This window comes from Gobio gobio (assembly GCF_949357685.1).
Source record: "Gobio gobio genome assembly, chromosome: 6".
NCBI lineage: Eukaryota > Metazoa > Chordata > Actinopteri > Cypriniformes > Gobionidae > Gobio > Gobio gobio.
In genome coordinates, this window is record NC_137102.1 from 6,723,281 (window position 1) to 6,742,803 (window position 19,523).

Sequence of the window (19,523 nt, forward strand, 5' to 3'; positions counted from 1 at the left end):
AAATATATACATTCACCTAATCATTAAAACACAAGGGCATTATCATCCTTACATAATCACAGATTAATATGCATGTTAATATTATAATACAATGAGGTCACTCTGGGGTTAAACGGTGCATACTGTGCTTAAACAAACATTTTCATTTAAAAAAAAATTTGATATATGAACGCAACACGGACCAAAGACATGTAAACGAACCAAAACAGGACGTGATGTCACAAGATGCCGCTACAAGATTTGACGATGCGGAAATATCGGTGTATCCAAAATGAGTAGAGGGCAAACGTGGAGCAGCGAGGAGGTAAAGTGCCTCATCGATATATGCAGATCTGCGTTTCTGCACAACGGAGGAAATCCTGCTGCTGTTTTGAATGTTTTGAACATTTTATGAGCTCTTTGTGAGTTCTCAGATGGTAAAAATAAAACCATATGTACACGCATAAAATGACGGCGTTTAATCCAGCACACAGCATTATTTTGAATGTTCTGTAAGCAGCTCCGTCGCAAAAAATACGCCATAAAAGCCGACCAATCAGGTTGTGACCGTATCCCTATGCCTTTGGTTCGGTAACTTTAGGTTCGCTGTTAAAAATGCCAGTGTGAACGCTAAGCGGACCAGCACTATATGTTTTGTTTTTGTTTTTTGGTCCAAACGAACCAAACTACAAGTGTGAACGCACCCTTACGCCCGTTTCACACATACTCCGTTTGCAGTGCGTATGCGGTGCGTATTTTTTTCCGTACCCATGTTAACGGATTACAGCTTTCACACTGCGCGCGGATGCTGTCCGTCAGTCCGTTCCAGGTGCGGTGCGTCTGCAGCAGTCCGGCGATCGTTTCCGTACCGAGTCTATTTTTTGCTGTGCTGCACTGCGGAATTAAAGTGACAGCACATTGTTCGCTTTAAAATAAACATGTACTGACACGAAAATCTAGTAATTTTACCACAGATGTATGTAATTTAAAATATACTCTGTTTCAAAGTCAACAAATGGCTTTTTTTCTCGGGTAAAGCAAGGAAACGACACCTTACCTGGCATTTAGGTTAAAAAAATTGAAATAATGGAGAGCACATACGTTCCTGGAGGTGGAAAAACAAAGGTCTTTATGACCTGCTTTTAAAAGGGTTTAAAAACGAAAGAAAAGACGAGAGTCGGCTGATTCTATTGTAAGTTTCTAATTTAAAATGTTTATAGGCTATAAGTTATATTTCAATGTTTTTCCACTTGTGTGAGCTAAAGTATAGGCTATATAAAGTTATATAGGCTATATAAATATAAAGTAATGAATTGAATAAAACGTTGTTTAAATGTACTACGTTAAAACGTGACATCTATGAAAGTGTAAACAAAGAGAATTGCAATTCTGACAAGCCATGTTCAGTAACAACTTTTGGATTTGAAATAAAAAATAATAATGAATAAATGCTGTGTTTGTGGTATACAACCGCGGATCAGTTGCGCGCTGCAAACGCAGCATATATGAAAGCACAACAGCGCGTGCTGCTCCTGCACCGCATACGCACCGCAGACGGAGTATGTGTGAAACGGGCGTTAGTACACGATGTAACTACAGAAGGGTCAAGTTTTAAATACGAAAAATATCAAAACTCTTTGGTCATTTTTGGAGATGCTAACGGTCTAATCAGATTCAATGATCTATGCTAAGCTTTGCTAAAAGTGCTACCGCCAGACCCAGAGATCGGCTGAATGGATTCGAAAACGGTAAAACTCAACTTTTTAACTCTAGGGGACTTGGAAAATGAGCCTATTTTCAAAAATAGTGGAGTGTTCCTTTTACCTCCATTATATCTTACCAATAATTCACATGGATACTGTGTATTGTTTTTTTGAGAGCATTCAGGCGCTCATGACCCATTTAACATCTGGAGTGACATCACCGCTGTGATCTGTTGATGCCAGCATGACTTCAGCACGACGGTGTTCCCAGGTAATAGCCTGTGTTCCCTGCCACATTCTGCCTAACCGCGGTTCAAGTTCAGTCCAGTCCTCTACAGGTCGGGTCGTCCAGCTCTTATCGCACAGGGCGGCCTCTTCACCGTATTCCTCACTGGCAGGGCTGAGCAACTGATACGCAGACTGGAGTCTAGAAAATAAGTAACCGTGTGTGTGTGTGTGTGTGTGTGTGTGTGTGTGTGTGTGTGTGTAACCTGAAAGTACAATGTGACCTGTAAACATGATTGAGTAAAAAAAAAAAAGAAGCCTGTATTCCCTAATACTGAATCATGTAATTATTCAGTCCTTCCAGAAAAATGCGGCTTTTTTTTGTGATTGTTGCGGGCAAAAGTCCTTGATTATGCGGCACGTTTTCTTAAAAAATGCGATGAAAAATGCGGGATATTTATGCAATTTTATGCGATAAAATTGCGGGAACTTGCAAAAACTGCGGTTTGATAACTTTATGAAGCGACGATAATAGTTATTGTGTGCAACAAAAAAAAACTAAATAACGACTTATATAGTGATGACTGATTTCAAAACACAGCATCATGATGCTATGAATCATCGAGTCGATTCATGATTCGGATCGCGTGTCAAACTGCTGAAATACGTGACTTTGGCGATCCAACCCGCTGAATCGACTCATTGATTCATAACGCTTCAAACCGCTGAATCAACTCATTGATTCATAACGCTTCAAACCGCTGAATCGACTCATTGATTCATAACGCTTCAAAGCTGTGTTTTGAAATCAGTCAGCACACAGGGAAACTGCTTTGCTCTTTTGCTGTTATTTTTGTTGGCCAATGGGAGTTTGTGCTTCATCATGGTTTCACCGGTATCTATGGTTTCTCCACGGGGTTTGAAGCTTTTCGATGACGTTCGCGTCGGGTAATCACGTCACTTCAAAACGTTCCCATGGCAATAGGCGGAAATGGCGGCTCTTGTGTGAAGTAAACGAACATTTTTCAACTTTCTGCTAATATATATGACTTTTTTTGCAACGAAAATGCGGGGATTATGAAATCATGATAGCCCCGCATATTTTGCACGCGGAAATAGGCAATTTATGCGGCGAAAGTGCGGCGTATTTGAAAAAATGCGGCCCCCGCATGAATATGCGGACTTTGGCTGATTATGCGTTAAATCACGCGATCGCATAATCGCGTTTTTCTGGAGGGACTGGTAATTTAGCAATGATGGATGACCAGCCGCACTTTATGTGATTACTGTCAAACAGCAGAACAAAATATCAGACAGCTTTAAAGGAAGTGCATACATATAATCCAAATTAGGGTAAAGGCAGGTGCAAATGAGTTTTTAATCTGTAAATTGTAATGTTGCATATATTTACAGTACATGCTTGACAATATGGAAAAAGGGACTGTGAGATGGAAACATTCAGGGTTGTGTGAAGCTGATTTTTTTCATTAATTTAGCAGATGAGAGAAATTCAATTAAGAAGATTGAGTTCACTGGCCTAAAGCCAGCAGAGGGAATTATCTCAACCATTACAATACGCTTTATTGAGACGCTCTCTGCTTGTTTACCAACATCACAAAAGGGCCCAACACAACTAATGAAGGAATTCTAACAGACGCTCAAAAACATGAATACTACAGATTTAGACCGTTTAATGACATCATTCTGACATCTGTGCCCAAACAGCTTTGCAATTGCAACAAAGCTTCTGAACAGACGTTTAAAGTGGGCATAACACACACAGTTTCTGCCAGTCTCATGTTAATCTTGAGTATCTATTGAGTCGTATTGCATCCTTCATATCTCCCAAGAGTCTTTAGTTTTATCTTATTTATAAAAGACAGATTCTTTTTGAAATAGCCGAGCTCGTGCAGGCGGCCAGTGGGCGGAGCTAAGAGTCACGAGCGCACACACACACACACACAATGGCATTATCCCTGGATAACTTTCGATTCCCTATACGTTCGTGTTGTTCACATTATATGCACTTACACGCCGATTGCCAACAAAACACACACATTTGTTTCACTCACCGCATGCGATTTCGACTCGTGACCGGGAACAAACACACACACTTGCAGAACTCCGGAAAAACAAACTGCATCCACTGTTCCCTTAACACTGGGTTATTTGGGAAGCTGAACAAGGTGATCTTTCCCTCAGACCAGAAACACACTTCTTTAGTGACACTGTTGATTTCGTGGTCTAGAAACAAAATGACAGCGCTGCCGACGGCTCCTGTTGATGGACGCACTCTTGCTCTCACTCTAGTTGATGTGTGTGTGTGTGTGCGCGCTCATCCGGGAGAAGTGCCCATACAAGGAATTCCTCTCTTTATGACGTCATACAGGGCCATACTCGAAAATAAACTTTCCAAAACTTGTTCGAATCCTGAAGGAGTGTATTTGGCACAGAAATACTCCGTCATACGTCCAACCTCGTTTTTTTTTAAATGTTGGCCATATTTAGCCTGAGAATCAACTCTTTAACAGTGTAAATAAGTCAGAATGCAGCCAATTTAACAATTCCACAAGTACGGTCCTCATCTGCAATACAGTCTGTTCTCCTGCATTTAAAGGAGAGGAGAAGCAGCAGAAAGAAAAGTGGAAAGAACAACAACTAAGAAGTAACATTCTCCTGCAGAGGAGAGCGCGCTCCGTATTTAAGGTTGTTCCTAGAGGGATTTTTCCTAGAACTACACTCTTTCATTTGACAGAATGTACAGAAAGTCCAATCGACCGCAGCGTCTGGTTAGCAGAGTCTGTATTTAAAAAAAAAAAAAGATACAGCAACTGATCCTGATCATCTGTTTATTTTCATTTCGGCCTTGAGACATTACTCCACCTTTGTGTGCTAATCGCAGCGCTGACCTGAAATGCTCCACCACCACAGAATATTTTATAGTACATCCCGGCACAGCTGTAGCGCAGACACTGTTGCTCAAGTTTCACAGTAAGCGAGAGATTTCCCTACAGAAGACTTGAAAATCTCAGCTTCAGCGCCTGTTAGACTCGTGCTCACAGCTGAATTACGTCAGATAGGGGGATTCACATGGATTCAGCAGCTTAAAACTGTAGCCTATATAGGTTATGGATCACTACATCTCAGACGCCGCAGTCATTTATCTTTATTATTGAATTAAGGCCTTCAACTTCAGCCAAATCAACTAAGATTTTGAGCTGGAAAATATATCAGGCTGCATAAAAATCCCTCAAATGTTCATGGTGCGCAATAGATCGTCTTACATCATTAAAATTCACATAATTCACAACCACACACGCCGTTGTTATCGCTTCCATAAGCGATTTTTGGTTGTTCCCATAACAACGATCCACAATGGGTGGAAAGCTGTGACAGGAACGAGTTAGCGAGGGAGGTGAGATCCAAAAATTTCTTTCTTTCTACTCCCTTTTTTTCTCCCACCATGTGCTTCTCTTTCTTTTACTCTGTTTTTTCTGCCTTTTCAGTTTTTCCAAAGTCTGTATGTGCTGACAAGCACTTCATAAATGTTAACTATTTTGTGGCTTATGGCCTTTTTTTTTTTTCTTTTACATTCTTTCAGACAAGCAAGGACATTGTGACTGTCAAGGAAAGTACTAGACCTTCTCAGCATTCCAACTAAACAGGAATTTAATTTATCAGGGATTACATAACCCTCTCCATCTCACAAACGCAGTTGCTTCTATTCAGCAGAAACCACAACTCCTAGAGCCGTGTCCGTCGCAAGAGTGATTTCCCACAGCGAGCAAATAACAACAGAGCTCTGACCACATCCAAACCCCGGCACCCAAACACGTCCTCCTATCATAATATTGACTTCCTCTCTCAGTTGTTTCCAATGGACACTGTGAGAGAAGACGTGGTTTCCACTAAAGATGGACTCCATGTTTAGTCTCCTTAAGCAGGCATGCGTCATTGCGGCTCGTTACAGTAACGGTTGATGTGAAAGTGGTCGCACTTCTAGCGAATTAAAGAGAAAGTCAATCCAAACATGAAAACGGTGTTGTCATTTACCACCCTCATGTTGTTCTAACCCCCGTATTTTCTTCAGTGAAAAATAAAAGTTGATGTTTGGCAGAACATCACGATAACTATAAAGAAAACTATAACAATATCTATAATGATGATAGCTATAGCATCCACACCAACTCAATATAATGTTCTTATGATCAGCACACTGCAGTTATGGTGTCTGCAGCATTAAATACTTGAGTTTAAAGTGATTGATTCCAGGGATGCACCTTTAAAGGGTTAGTTCACCCAAAAATGAAAATTCTGTCATTAATTACTCACCCTCAGGTCGTTCGACACCCGTAAGACCTCCGTTCATCTTCGAAACACAAATGAAGATATTTTAGTTGTAATCTGATGGCTGAGAAAGGCTTCAGACAGGCCTCCATTGGTATTCAGTACATTTACACTCACAAGACCCATAAAAGGCACTTAAAACGTCGTTACAAAGTCCATCTCACCACAGTGACTCTACAATAATTTTACGAAGCGACGACAATAGTTTTTGTGCGCAAAAAAAAATCAAAATAACGCCTTTATCCAACTTGTTCTTGTCTTCCGTGTGTGCCTCCACGACGCATGCGCGAGAATATGACATAGCGCCGGCGTTCGGGAATCCATGGAATGCACACTTTAGCCCCATTTTGAGCACTACGCCGAGACCTAAAGCACGATCAATGTAGAATTCAACAGCTTAGATACTCGCGTCTTCCTCTGCTTGTAAACAAATTGCTTCTGGGTCATGTGTCCGAAAGTCGGATCTGCGTCATATTCTCGCGCATGCGTCGTGGAGGCACACATGGAAGACAAGAACAAGTTGGATAAAGGTGTTATTTAGATTTTTTTTTTGCGCACAAAAACTATTGTCGTCGCTTCGTAAAATTATTGTTGAGTCACTGTGGTGAGATGGACTTTGTAACGACGTTTTAAGTGCCTTTTATGGATCTTGGGAGTATTAATGTACTGAATGCCAATGGAGGCCTATCTGAAGCCTTTCTCAGCCATCAGCTTTCAACAAAAATATCTTCATTTGTGTTCCGAATATGAACGAAGGTCTTACGGGTGTCGAACGACATGAGGGTGAGTAATTAATGACAATTTTCATTTTTGGGTGAACTAACCCTTTACTGTGTTTACAGTGATAATGGACTGAGGATGGGAGTAGGATTCGGTGCATCCCTAATTGATTCTGAATTTCTGTCAATGTTTTATTCATCAGCTAGAAAAATATATTCTGACAGTGATTCCCATGACATTCCTCTGTGTCTTTATCATTATAGCCGTGGTGTCGACTATTTCACACACCTATTTGCATAGGTTAGAGTTAGAATGATTATTACAACTTGAAGCTTTGTAGACAGATAGGTTGAGAGTGACTCTTGAAGGACCAGCATCACATCCTCTCACATCACTGTTTGAAGAATTCATCTTCCAGAATCTGCCGGTAAGTTTTAAGAGTTCATTTTTAGTCCATCTCCTATCCTGACGTCTGTTATGTAGAGATTTTACAACACTTCAGCTTGTGATTCTTATCTAGTGGGGGTCATTTTTTAGGATTCTTTACCTAACTGAAGTCTCTGAGGTCCTGACACCTTGCACTTCTGGAGACTCCAGGTAGGTTGCAGCTCTGAAAAATGGTGGCGCTGGAGACTAAAGTCTTCCTGATGGTTTCACACTCAAATCTGATTTCTTTTGCTTTTCTTCGCCACCCGTTTTTGTCTGACCCTGCAGACCCAATGAGCATTTCACTGTCCACTGGTCATGCCTTAACTGCAATTTATAGTATTGCATTAGCAGGGCTTGACATTACCACCCGCCAGCCCGCCAAATGCGGGTGGATTTCAGCTGTGGCGGGTAAGACAGCCACTCCCACTAGCCACTTTGGCGGGTTGAATATAATTTCATCTTACAGCCAAATGAAATGCCAAGACCGTCGTATCACAAAATTACAATTCTTTATCGATTAACTTCCAGTTAGTGAAGGCGGGGTAGGTGGAATTGCGCTGAATGACACAACAGAAGCGCTCTCTCTCTCTGCCGCACGAGCGGTCAGTTCTCCTTACACCTGAATAGTCAAATACACGCGCACACAGATGTCAAAATGTCCATCGTGTGGAGTATCTCACATGAACACAGTCGGCTATGGTTTAAGTGTACGTAAAAAGGTGGGTAAATAACTGGATATGTGTCAGAATATTACCCAATTAAATACCTGTCTGTCATTAAAGGTGTCATGAACTGGCTTTTTTATTTTTTTATACTGTTGTCTGAGGTCAACTTATGATGTTCGTGTGGATTTTACATTCAAAAACATCATAATGAATAAGTAATAGGCTACTTTCTGCCTTGGTTTTGAGGCTCTCTGAAAAATGCTCGGTTTTGATGGGCGTGCCGCACTGAAGACTTGGAAGAAAACGCCCACGGCTAGGATTGGATAAGATTTGCATATTTAAGGAGCTTCTGCTCCCCTGTCAGTGACGGCGTGTGGCAAACGGCAACCGGAATGAATCACCCAGCCCACAGCCAGGGCTCGCAAACACAATGATTCATCTCTCATCCACCCGCGATTGATTGGAATGATATTTCTGTATCATTTCGCTCGATCATCAGTGAATATAACCGCGAACCGTACACACACACACACAAGCTCGTCTGAAAAGCACATAGCCCCGGGACTTTGGGCTTTGCGATCACTGGCGTTACAAGTCCGAGTCTGATCACGAATGAACCAATAAAAGCTTCTCCAGCCTGTGACCGCGTGCTAAGGTATGTAATCAATAGATATCAAACGATCTGTAACAATGCAATATTAACACATATATAAAAAACATGTTTTACTCACATAAGTGTGTTGTACCGTTCCTGTCGGATCCAATAAAGAAGGCACGGCATTGTGCTTTAATCTCAATATGTCTGCAATCCAGTCTCGACCTGTGTCTTTGTTTACAATCGATTCCGCATAGTTTAGCTCCACGGGTCGGTGGGCGGGGCTTGAGGCGGTTCTTCTGCATTCTATGACGTCAGTGGTCGACATATTCTGAGATCTCTCGCTTTCTGGCCCTGGTGTCAATAAAAGCTTTTCTCTGACTACTAAGGAAGTTTTCAGCTCTGAAACTTACAGGATATTCTTATATCACAATGAACTTTTATATATCAAAGGCTCAAAGGAAAGTTGATTTCTCAATTCATCACCCCTTTAATGTTAATCAAACAACTACAGATGTTAAATAAATGTATACATATTAAATAAACCTACTGTATCAGAAAAAAATATTTTTTGAGATCGTTTTTGTAATTTGCTTCTTTGTTCTTTTATATAGCCTAACAAAAATAACTCAAAATAAATTTCTCATATTAGCCTAAGCTCATATAGCCCACCTGCTGATATAAAATGTAGTCTTGATTTGGGTGGTCACTCTGCATTTGAAAGTTAAGGGTTTTAAATCTTCTAAATCAAAGTAAAATGCCTTAAAATCAAGTAATTTAAGCATGTCAAAGTCAACTTCAATCATATAAAATGTAATTTCCAAACATCAAAATTGTGGCCAGTGAAAATGCTGAGTGGCTGGTGAGGAACAAAGTTAATGTCAAGCCTTGTGCATTAGCATTGCATCCTCCTCATGGGCATTTCATATTTTTTGACTTTTTTAGAGTTAAATTTTATCTGTAAAAGAAAGCATGCCTAATAATTATACCAGAATACAAGTTTACGAGTTTTTCATTTCCAGCCTTCATGAACAATTATATATCACTTATAAATCATTAAATACAAAATTAATAGTAGTTATTAAGATTAATGTGGTTTGGAATTGGTAAAAATGTGCCTAGAAAAAACTTTGATCAGAAAACCAAACTGCCTAATAATTATGCAAACACTGTAGTTGCTTATTAGCATGCATATTACTAGGATATTAACTATTTATTAGTACTTATAAAGCACATATTAATTCTGCATGAGCATATTCTACATCCCTTAATCCTACCCGATAGCTAAACTTGACTACCTTTACTAGGAGTTTATTGAAGCAAAAGTTAATAGTGAGAATTAGACCCGAGTCTAAAGTGTGACCGAGAATAATACTGGTTGGAACAACAATCAAATGTTGATTCTGATTCAATGCCCAGTTCGTTCCAGTGCTGATTTATAAAACTGTACACTGCTTCTTCCCATCGCCCTGCACTGCTGATGCTGTGTCTAATCCTGAGAAGGAATGTGACCTTGACGTTTGTCCTTGGCTTGCGCAGAGGACAGGTCCACGGAGCTCAATCTGGCCTTCGCTGTCATCTATGGAGCAGATGCACATCAACAAAACTGGCAGGAAATCAGGCAGGCAGAATGACTGATGACCCTTATAGGACAAATAACAGTTTACCACAGTGATTATGTGGGAATGGAAGTGGAACGTGTACAAGATCTCAATGCCAGAATAGGAACACAAAGCAAATGTTCAAGAACTCTTAAAATGATTGATACCTTTATAATATTGACAGTGTCATCACTTTAGTGAGAATGAGAGAGCATGAGGGTCCGTCTTGTTCAACAAGGACACCATTTATATGCAAATCACCCAACTCTTAAAAACACAACGCTCTAAGCCTTGAAAGAGCAGGGAGTTTTAGTTGTGTCTCAACATCAGCCCGTTATTTCCCAACAGATTCCTGCATGAGCCGAGTGATAGCGAGTGTGTTTGCTGATATTTGGGTTTGTCTATGCAGAAGGAGCACTGAGATTGGCTTCTCAGGAAAGAGCCACGGCTGTTGCCCAGTGACTCAGTCTGACTGAGATTACTACAGACCTGTCAGGCTCTATCAGAAAGGGAAGTGCTTTCTGCTGGCAAGATAACTCCAACACCGATCCGTACAAAACTCTTGTGTCTCACCTATCTCTGCAGCTCATTAAGGTTCCTATCTGGGTGGGGAGCAGTGTTTTTATCTTCCAACGAAGCACAGGCCATCCACCGATCTGTTCTGTCTGTTAGAGACTACACACAAACACATTATGGATGGGTCGGAAGGGTCGATTAGTCAGTTAATGTGGTTTATAAGGTTATTTGTATTTTAAAGGTGCACTATGTAATTTTTTTTCAGTAAAATATCCAAAAACCACTAGGCCAATGTTATATAGTTTGTTCAGTTGAGTACTTACAATATCTCAAATGTTTCCAACTTTTTGTAAACTGTGAGAAATTGCTATTTTAACCGAGGAACCGGGACGTGTGAGGGCATGGCCTGTCGATGACATCATATCTGCGTTACTCTCAGTTTCCGGTTTTATTTTGCAGAAACGCTTTACTCTCACTGCAGTGTGAACAAGTGTCATAGCAGCCGCTGAGAGAACACACAGAGTAACGTCATAACATCATTAACACACTCAGATGTGTCTAATATGATCAACAGAGCTGCGTTACCTCATACTCATGAGCGGAAAAGCTGAAGTGGCGCCGGCGACTGTGTCATAATAAAAGTCCCGCTGCTCACGAGGTGTGTGTTGCGTTCATCTTATTAACAATCGCTCCAGCGGTTCCTCAGCTCCACAACACTCGCTCCTGCTCTGCTTCTGCTACAGTAACGTTAATAATCTCATCCATGAACATGATTTCTGCCCGAGTCCTATCCCGATTCTTTCCCACCGGCTGTGAGGTGAAGACCACATGTCCCAAGATTCTGCCCTCAAACGTGGCGTCATCAAACTACGCCTTTGTTTTGAATAGGCGACCTCTACCGGATGGAAAAGTTACATAGTGCACCTTTAACTTCCTTAACAAAAACTAATCGAAACTTAATGAAAACATTTTCGTTAACTGGGAAAAACAAACCAGACTAAAATAGATTTATGTCTCCACAAACCAATAAATCTTTACAATCTGCATTAAACTTAAAAATGCCATAAGATAGCTATAACACCAGATTGTTAAACATTTTTAAATGATACCAGCCTAAACTTTGCTGGTAATATCAGCCCTAAAATAATAATAATAATAAAGCAAAATCTAAACTGCATTAAAATTCCAAACTTTTTAATTACTCGTGTACGTCTTTTGTTCATCTATGCGGACAAGCTTCTTGATCTGTTATTGACTAACATGTCTTTAAACTGGCATACACAACACAACATATTAATATTATTATTTCTATAATTCAAATCAGTAAAAGGATTGTTAGGCTGCATAAATTAGGTAAACTGGAAACGGGAACACTTCCCACAACAATCAATGTACGTGTTACATCGTAAGAAGAATGGCATCTACGCTAATATTAGTCTGTCTGTCTCATCCTTATCCCGAGGTTACCGTAGTCAGCCGGATCTGGGCCGTATCCGGATCAGATGGTGGACCTGCACCCACCTCATTTTGACTACAAATTTTTATTTAGTTTTAAATTGTAATGCATTCATTGAGCATTTAAGCATTACATAACCGACTGTTACTTGAATAAATGTCAAAACTGGCATTTTGACATAATTGTGTTTTGACCGCTCAAGCACAAAAATACACGAAAGAGAGCTCAAATTCACTTTTTTTGTTAGTTTTTTAAAAACATCAGTATATCTTTAGTATATCAGGTTAAGCTAAAGCTTCAAATAAGTTTAAAGTACTTTTTTTTGGTCAGTTAAAATGTATTTAATTTCAAGTATTGAATATTTTTTTAATGGTTTTATTAAACTATTATAACCCTGATACTTTATTGAACAATAGGTGTCAAATACTGGTCTTAGTCTTTCCTCCTGACTATGAATTAAATGGGAATGAAATTAAATAGGGTTTATTGTGTAACCAAAAACATATACATATATAATGCGTGAATTTTAATTATAAATAAGCTCGAAATACATCGGGACTCTTATTTTGAAATGTCTGCGCCTTAATATTGCAGTTGCTCATTCAAGTTCAGATGAGGGAGATAAAACATGCATTGTTACAACCGTCTAAAACATATTACTATATAAACATCGTAAAATAAACCAGGGCTCCAGAGTGCGACTAAATGGTCGCATTTTGCGACTAAAATTTGAAAGTGTGACCTGTACATTTGCCTGCTGTCGGTACTGGAGAAATTAAGAAAATACACTTACTAATTATAATTGATAGACGTTATGTCTGGCAAATTCTATCTTTGCCAGCCGTTTCTATATGAGATCATATTAAACCATTTGTCCGTGATGCATTTTTGCCATTCGCAATCCAGAAGAGAGAAAGCGAGCTCACCACAACACAGTCAGCTTAATGAGTGACGATGGCCAAGAGAACTACACAAAAGTTTAGTCTGCTTAAACTTTAGGGATGTGCTGTGATATTAATCTAATTTTATTTTCGATTTTGGCTTCCAAGAATTATAAAGGTGGTATGAGGTAAAACTATTCCGTGTTCAGTGCCGTGTTCAGTCGAGCACGACATCCTTCCCTTCACAGCCTTGCGCTGTCATTTCTACTTAAACCTAAACTAAACGTCAGAATCAGTGATTGTTGTAAACTGCAGTCTCTACTGTTGCTAAACTGCGGGATGTGTTTGATAATAAAGAGCTATTAAATGCACAATAATCCGCGCAAGAGACGCGGTTTCTAACTTCAAGGCGGCTTATGTGTGTGTGCTGCGAAATGGACCGACTTGCACTTAATATTCACACGAAGCCTAAACCATCAAATAAACAACAAATAGCCGGTGTCAAAATGACCGGATTGGAGAGTAGTTATTTTAACAGTTTATATCTTAAATGGGTGTAAATAGTTTGGAGAAACAGGAGAATATGATATTTTTAGTTCTGCATTCGGTCTTAAAGGGGCAGCGTCTAATAAACCTGCTGACGATTGAGCCATTAATTTGAATCGAACAAAAGGCAAATAGAAAATATTCACATCTCTTGAATGAATAACTTTAGCTTTTATAAGCATTAATCTATCAATTTATACAGTGAAAACTATGCAGTGTTATTTTACATTTCATTACTTTATTAGATTTCTTTGCAGGTTTGTTCTTTACTGTAATATTAATGTTAGCAGACCTTCCGAATGCCTGCACACTGGTCCATTTACAAATAGATGTTTTATATTTTTGTTCAAACTTTGCGGTTTCTTTTGCTCTAGATAATTTACTTTTCAGATTATAAAGCTATGTTAATTATGTTCTTAATTATGTTTTTTTTTAAATAAAAATAAATAAATAAAGTATAATAAAAAAGAACCGGTAAGAATACTGTTAAAGTACCGGATCGATAAGCAGTATCGGTAAGAGTAGTAATACCATTAAAACCTTAACGATACCGATCCCTATTAGTAATACAGTGGAAATTAGTAGATTTGGTTAGCATGTTGATTTACGGTGTGCGCCCCTAAAATTTCTGGTTGTGCCCTTAAAATTTTCAGTTGGGGGCCACTGTGCTCCTAGTGAAAAAAGTTAGTCTGGAGCCCTGTAAACACTGTCATTATCCATCAGCATTAGTTCATAAACAATTACCTGGCATAAATGTGCGCTATTCATTGAAGCACTGAGGTCACGTGAGCCTGTAGAAGCGCAATAGCGCCGCATTTTCCCGCAGTTAGATCAGCACGATACAATTCAAATGTGCGCATCTATTACACAGGACATCAGTTCTGACTGGATCTCTTCCCTAATCGTCCCTCCCTAACATTTTCGTCTCGTTTTTATTTAGTTATCGTCTCTTTTTCGTCAGTGAAAAAAGATTTTTGACGAAAATCAATTTGTCACCAAAATGAACACTGCCTGCACCTAGACATGACCTTATCACAGTCCTGAAATGTCAGCAGAGACCTTTGACTACTAAATAATTCCCTTGTGAAGACCTCATCGGCACAGATCCTCAGCAAAGACCACAAGAATCAGACAAGTACTCTGCACAGATCCCTATGGCCAGCTTCGTCTCCATACCGGTGTGATAAACCTGATCTTCAGGCAGAAGGAACTGGATGAAATATTTTGAATGCAACCAATCCACAATCTGACAGCCTGAATCATAATCACACCACACCATTCTGTCACCCGAGGGTTCCTTGTAGGGTTGGGCAATGTCTACCAAACTGGCATCAGCCGACGTCTACAGTGAAACATCGGGGGAGCGTTTGAGCGTTAATCTCCGTTAATGCGCGTCTGGAGAAATAGCAAATGTGCTGAAAGGGCTTGAATGAAGCGCGTTTGGCTTTAGATACAACTACTAGATGATATAGCTCTGAATTATCATTACACCAAATGATCCTGAGTGTTTGTGGTGTGATCCGCACCGCTGTTTTAATGCTCTGCTCACTTCAACTAGAAACAAGAAAATGGTGCTACCGTTCAGTCTCGTGGTCCGGATGGAAACATACCGGGGTCAGGATGTGGACCATGGTCTGCCATTTGAATATCATTGGTTTAGTTTGTGTAAATCATCTAGTAGCCTATAATTTATTTGCACAATAAAATCTTTAGTGTTTAAATTGTGTTTGTTTTGAATGTAATTTGTATTGTGATCGGGAATAACTTCATTATTTTTTTCATTATTTCACGATGCCGGCTCAACATCGGGATGTCTGTCATCCATCGGCCCAACTCGAGTTCCTTGTCACTGTCGCCTCTGGCTTGCTTAGATTGGGACACTTAATATTCAGCAATATTACTGACACTACTGGATGAGAACTCAACTTGGCTGGATGATAACATCATTGTCTTCTGCAGAGCTGCTTTACAGCCGAACTGAACTCATTTCATAATTGAAGATTTCAATGACTGTATATTACTGTGTTTTTAAAGCTGATCTACAGCAGAATTGAATTCTGTTTGCATCATTGAATCGTTATTTTCACGTCTATCACAATAGTATAAAGCGCTATATAAATAAAGGTGACTTGACATTGCATCTTACGTTGTCTTGCAGAATCTCACGCCATGTGCATTACATTTTATAATGACATGTCAAGTTAGCTAAAAAAAACTAAAAAGACCCCTGTATTCGGTTAGATCAGTGTTACTCATTGAGCGGCTCGCACCAGCTTAATCTGCGGTGAAAAATACCCAAAAACAGCGGCATTACAAGATGGAAATACAGACTAGAAAGGATATTTAAAGTTGCTCTGCCCTTACGCCCAAGTCAGTTTTGGCTGTTTTTCCAGCTTTTAACGGCGAATGTGCTCTTATAAATCAACGTTCTCATGTAATGCGCATCTATAACCAGTGTTGGGCACGTTACTTAAAAAAAGTAATTAGTTATAGTTACTCGTTCCTTCTTACAAATAGTAACTGAGTTAGTAAGTGAGTTACATCATTATAAAAGTAACTAATTACCAGGGAAAGTAACTACTGTGTTACTTTTTTTTTTTTTTCAAATGTTCAAATAACTTGGATGCCCCCAATATTAAATATGTTAAATGAATGAAATGGACACTAAATAGAATAAATTATTATTATAAAACATCGTACATTAATGTACACTATTGTAATGTTGCTGTGGAACAATGTGAGAGACACCTATCAAATTCAATACATTATTGTAAATATTATCAGTAGGCCTACTATAGTGTAAATATTGTGTAAATATTATCAGTACTATACTACTCCTTTGGTAGTGGAGCTCACGTTATCACCTGGGTTTTTAGCCACTAATGTTGTGGCGGCATGTGATGATGTGAGGCGCTTCATTAGATTAGAATTACTTGCCACCGACGGGGAGAGACTCTTTCTTCCAGGGCATAAGTTGCATGTTACATAAACTTTCTTACCTTTCACCTCAATGAGGGAAAAGTAGCGCTTATACTTCCAGTTTGCGAAAGCTACCTTTGAAGTCGTTGGACTTGCCATCGCTGACTGTGCATATGCGTGTGCGTCATAGGTGTGTGTGTGTGTGTGAACTCAACCTATCAACCTCAACCTTGTCTCCCACCCACCAATCATCATCAGTTATGTGTACCACCCCACCCACACGCATGGCATGCACGCCGCACCCCGCACACACATAGGGATGGGCGATATGGACTTAAAAATGTATCCCGATATTTTCTAGTATTTATTGCGATAACGATATCAATGACGATAAATGTAGTATCATTCCCCATGTTTTTGGATACAAGTGAAAGCTGCATGCATTCTTGCGAGTTTCAGAAAAACAAACAATGATCTAAATTAAAACGTACATGTCATCAAATAGGCTCCTATAATACATAAATATATACATAAATATATATATACATAATACATATACATATATATATATATTTAATTAATTAATTAATTAATTAAAAAAAAATTTTTTTATGTGAAATTCCACACCAGCCTTTTCAGAAATGGAAAAGCAGATATAATTGTCTTCTGTAAAAGTGCAGGTAATGTTTAAATAGTGCAACTGTGCTAAAAAACATCACACAACACAAACAATAATAATTTTGAAATCAATGACAAGTTTTACATGTAAACCGATTCTGTATTTATTCATACATGGTGCAAACAGTGGTAAAAATAGCAGAGACAGCAAAAGTAATTATTCCAAAAATGTCTTCAGATTACAAAAAAGTTTAAAATAATGATTTAATGATAGAACTTCAGTAATTTGAGTTAAGATAATAATACCACGAATTCTTCTACTAATAAAAATAAACTGCACAAAGGAATAATGAGCTTCTGGGTTCATGAATATTAATCACGTTGTCAGCGCTCATTCAAACTGATTTGTTGAAATCAAAAAACAGTAATAGGTGCACGCCAGCCAATGAGATTCCCGTTTGTGCATTCGTTTCTTCCTGTTCATGAAAGGCTGAATAATTCCAAATAAACGCCATTATTTTACAGGAAAATACAACAAAGGATATTGTTTACATGTAGCACATCATTTCTGTGTGGTATAAGACTCTCTCGCTCTCTCTTTGAGTGTGTGTGAAACACTGAGCGCTCTCAGTCGCGCGCCTCACACTAGTGTTTAATGTGCGTCAAATGCACTGCGCATTCATTGAGATGAACTGAAATGTGCTTTACCGATCGATTGAGACAGAGCGAATCTCTTAAGCGCTCAGTCTAAGTGCTCAGCGAGTGAAAATACATCTGTATGGTTCAGATTGCCCTCAGGTAGCCCCTCGTTTAGCTATGAACTCTTCCGCAGCTTCCGCCATAGTTGTTTTCGCTCTGCACGTGAGATGCGGATTCAGTGCCACCGCTCCCATTGCGCGGCGCTTAGGGCACCACAAGAAAATTCTCTCTCCAACCCCCGTTCAGCTATACAAATTGACAGATGCAGCCACTGCGGCCATCATAAAGTAATAACGGCCAGCGGTGGCACTGTGCGGATGGGTCGCGCCATCAACTAGGCTTTATCGTTATTATCGCGGGAAGACAAATTCTTATCGTGGGGAGATTTTTTACCGGTATATCGCAAACGATAAGATATCGCCCATCCCTACACACACACACACACACACACACACACACACACACACACACACACACACACACACACACACACACACACACGTCTGGTGCGCTATCCTTCTGGGGACTCACCATAGGCGTAATGGTTTTTATACTGTACAAACCGTATTTTCTATCCCCTTACACTGCCCCTGCCCCTAAACCTAACCCTCACAGGAGACATTCTGCATTTTTACATTTTCATAAAAACTCATTCTGAATGATTTATAAGCTTTTGTGCCCGTGGGGACCTCAATTTAGGTCCCCACGGTGACACGAGTCCCCATGAGTCTGTCTACAGTCAGGCTAGAAAAACATGTACACATATACACACACACACACACACACACACACACACACAAAATGTTGCAGGTCCGACTGGCAGAGAGCCTGTTCGGATGAGCCGCTTCATTGAGCTCAATTATAGTAACGCCGCATTTTATTCTTAGTAACGCTAACGACGTTGTAACGGGAGAAACAGAAATTCGTTTGATTACTCGTTACTGAAAAAAAATATTCCGTTAGTAACGCCGTTTATCTATAACGGCGTTATTCCCATCACTGCCCATAACACAATTTGTATTTATCGTGCAATTTATACGCCAAAATGACTTTTTCACGTGCATATGATACGCATTGTCAACTAGGTTTTAGTGGTGTGGGTTACGCGCCAGCATCATGAGCACACACAGCGCGCCAGAATCCAGTTCTCTTTCGCTCTTGAACAAACTATAACACACAGAATTATGCCTAAATGTCCATTGTGTCGAGTATCCTCAGAAGAACAGTTTTAAATGAGTTAAATAACGTCTTAAATTAACAAAGAGTTGCGAGGAAATGGGACGCGCGTGACAGTGCGCCAGATCCGCGTCATGTTCGGCAGCGGCAGATCTTAAAGTCACAGCAGCACTAACTACTAATGAAGTTTGAAGCCTAATAAATGTTTTCTACATTAATTTGGTTATTTCCTGTGAAATTATTACATTATAAAATACATTCAAAAAGTGTCTTAACCAGAAAAATGTGTGAATAATCTAGTTTAAAACAGCACTAAAAGAAAGTTTGCCTACCCACTATCTATCTACCTTTTGTATTTATTGCATTGCATGCATAGTATGTTCAGGGATGACAGACTGATAATCAGACATTTATGACTGCATGTAACTTTTGATACTTTGTGGTAAAA

At 39.5% G+C, this 19,523-nt stretch overlaps 1 long non-coding RNA gene across 1 annotated transcript in view; it reads right to left on the bottom strand.

The window, feature by feature from the left end:
- The window catches only part of LOC307128069, a 96,336-nt gene that overhangs the window by 1,981 nt on the left and 74,832 nt on the right, over positions 1-19,523 (bottom strand). The gene's annotated exons all lie outside the window — the stretch shown is intronic.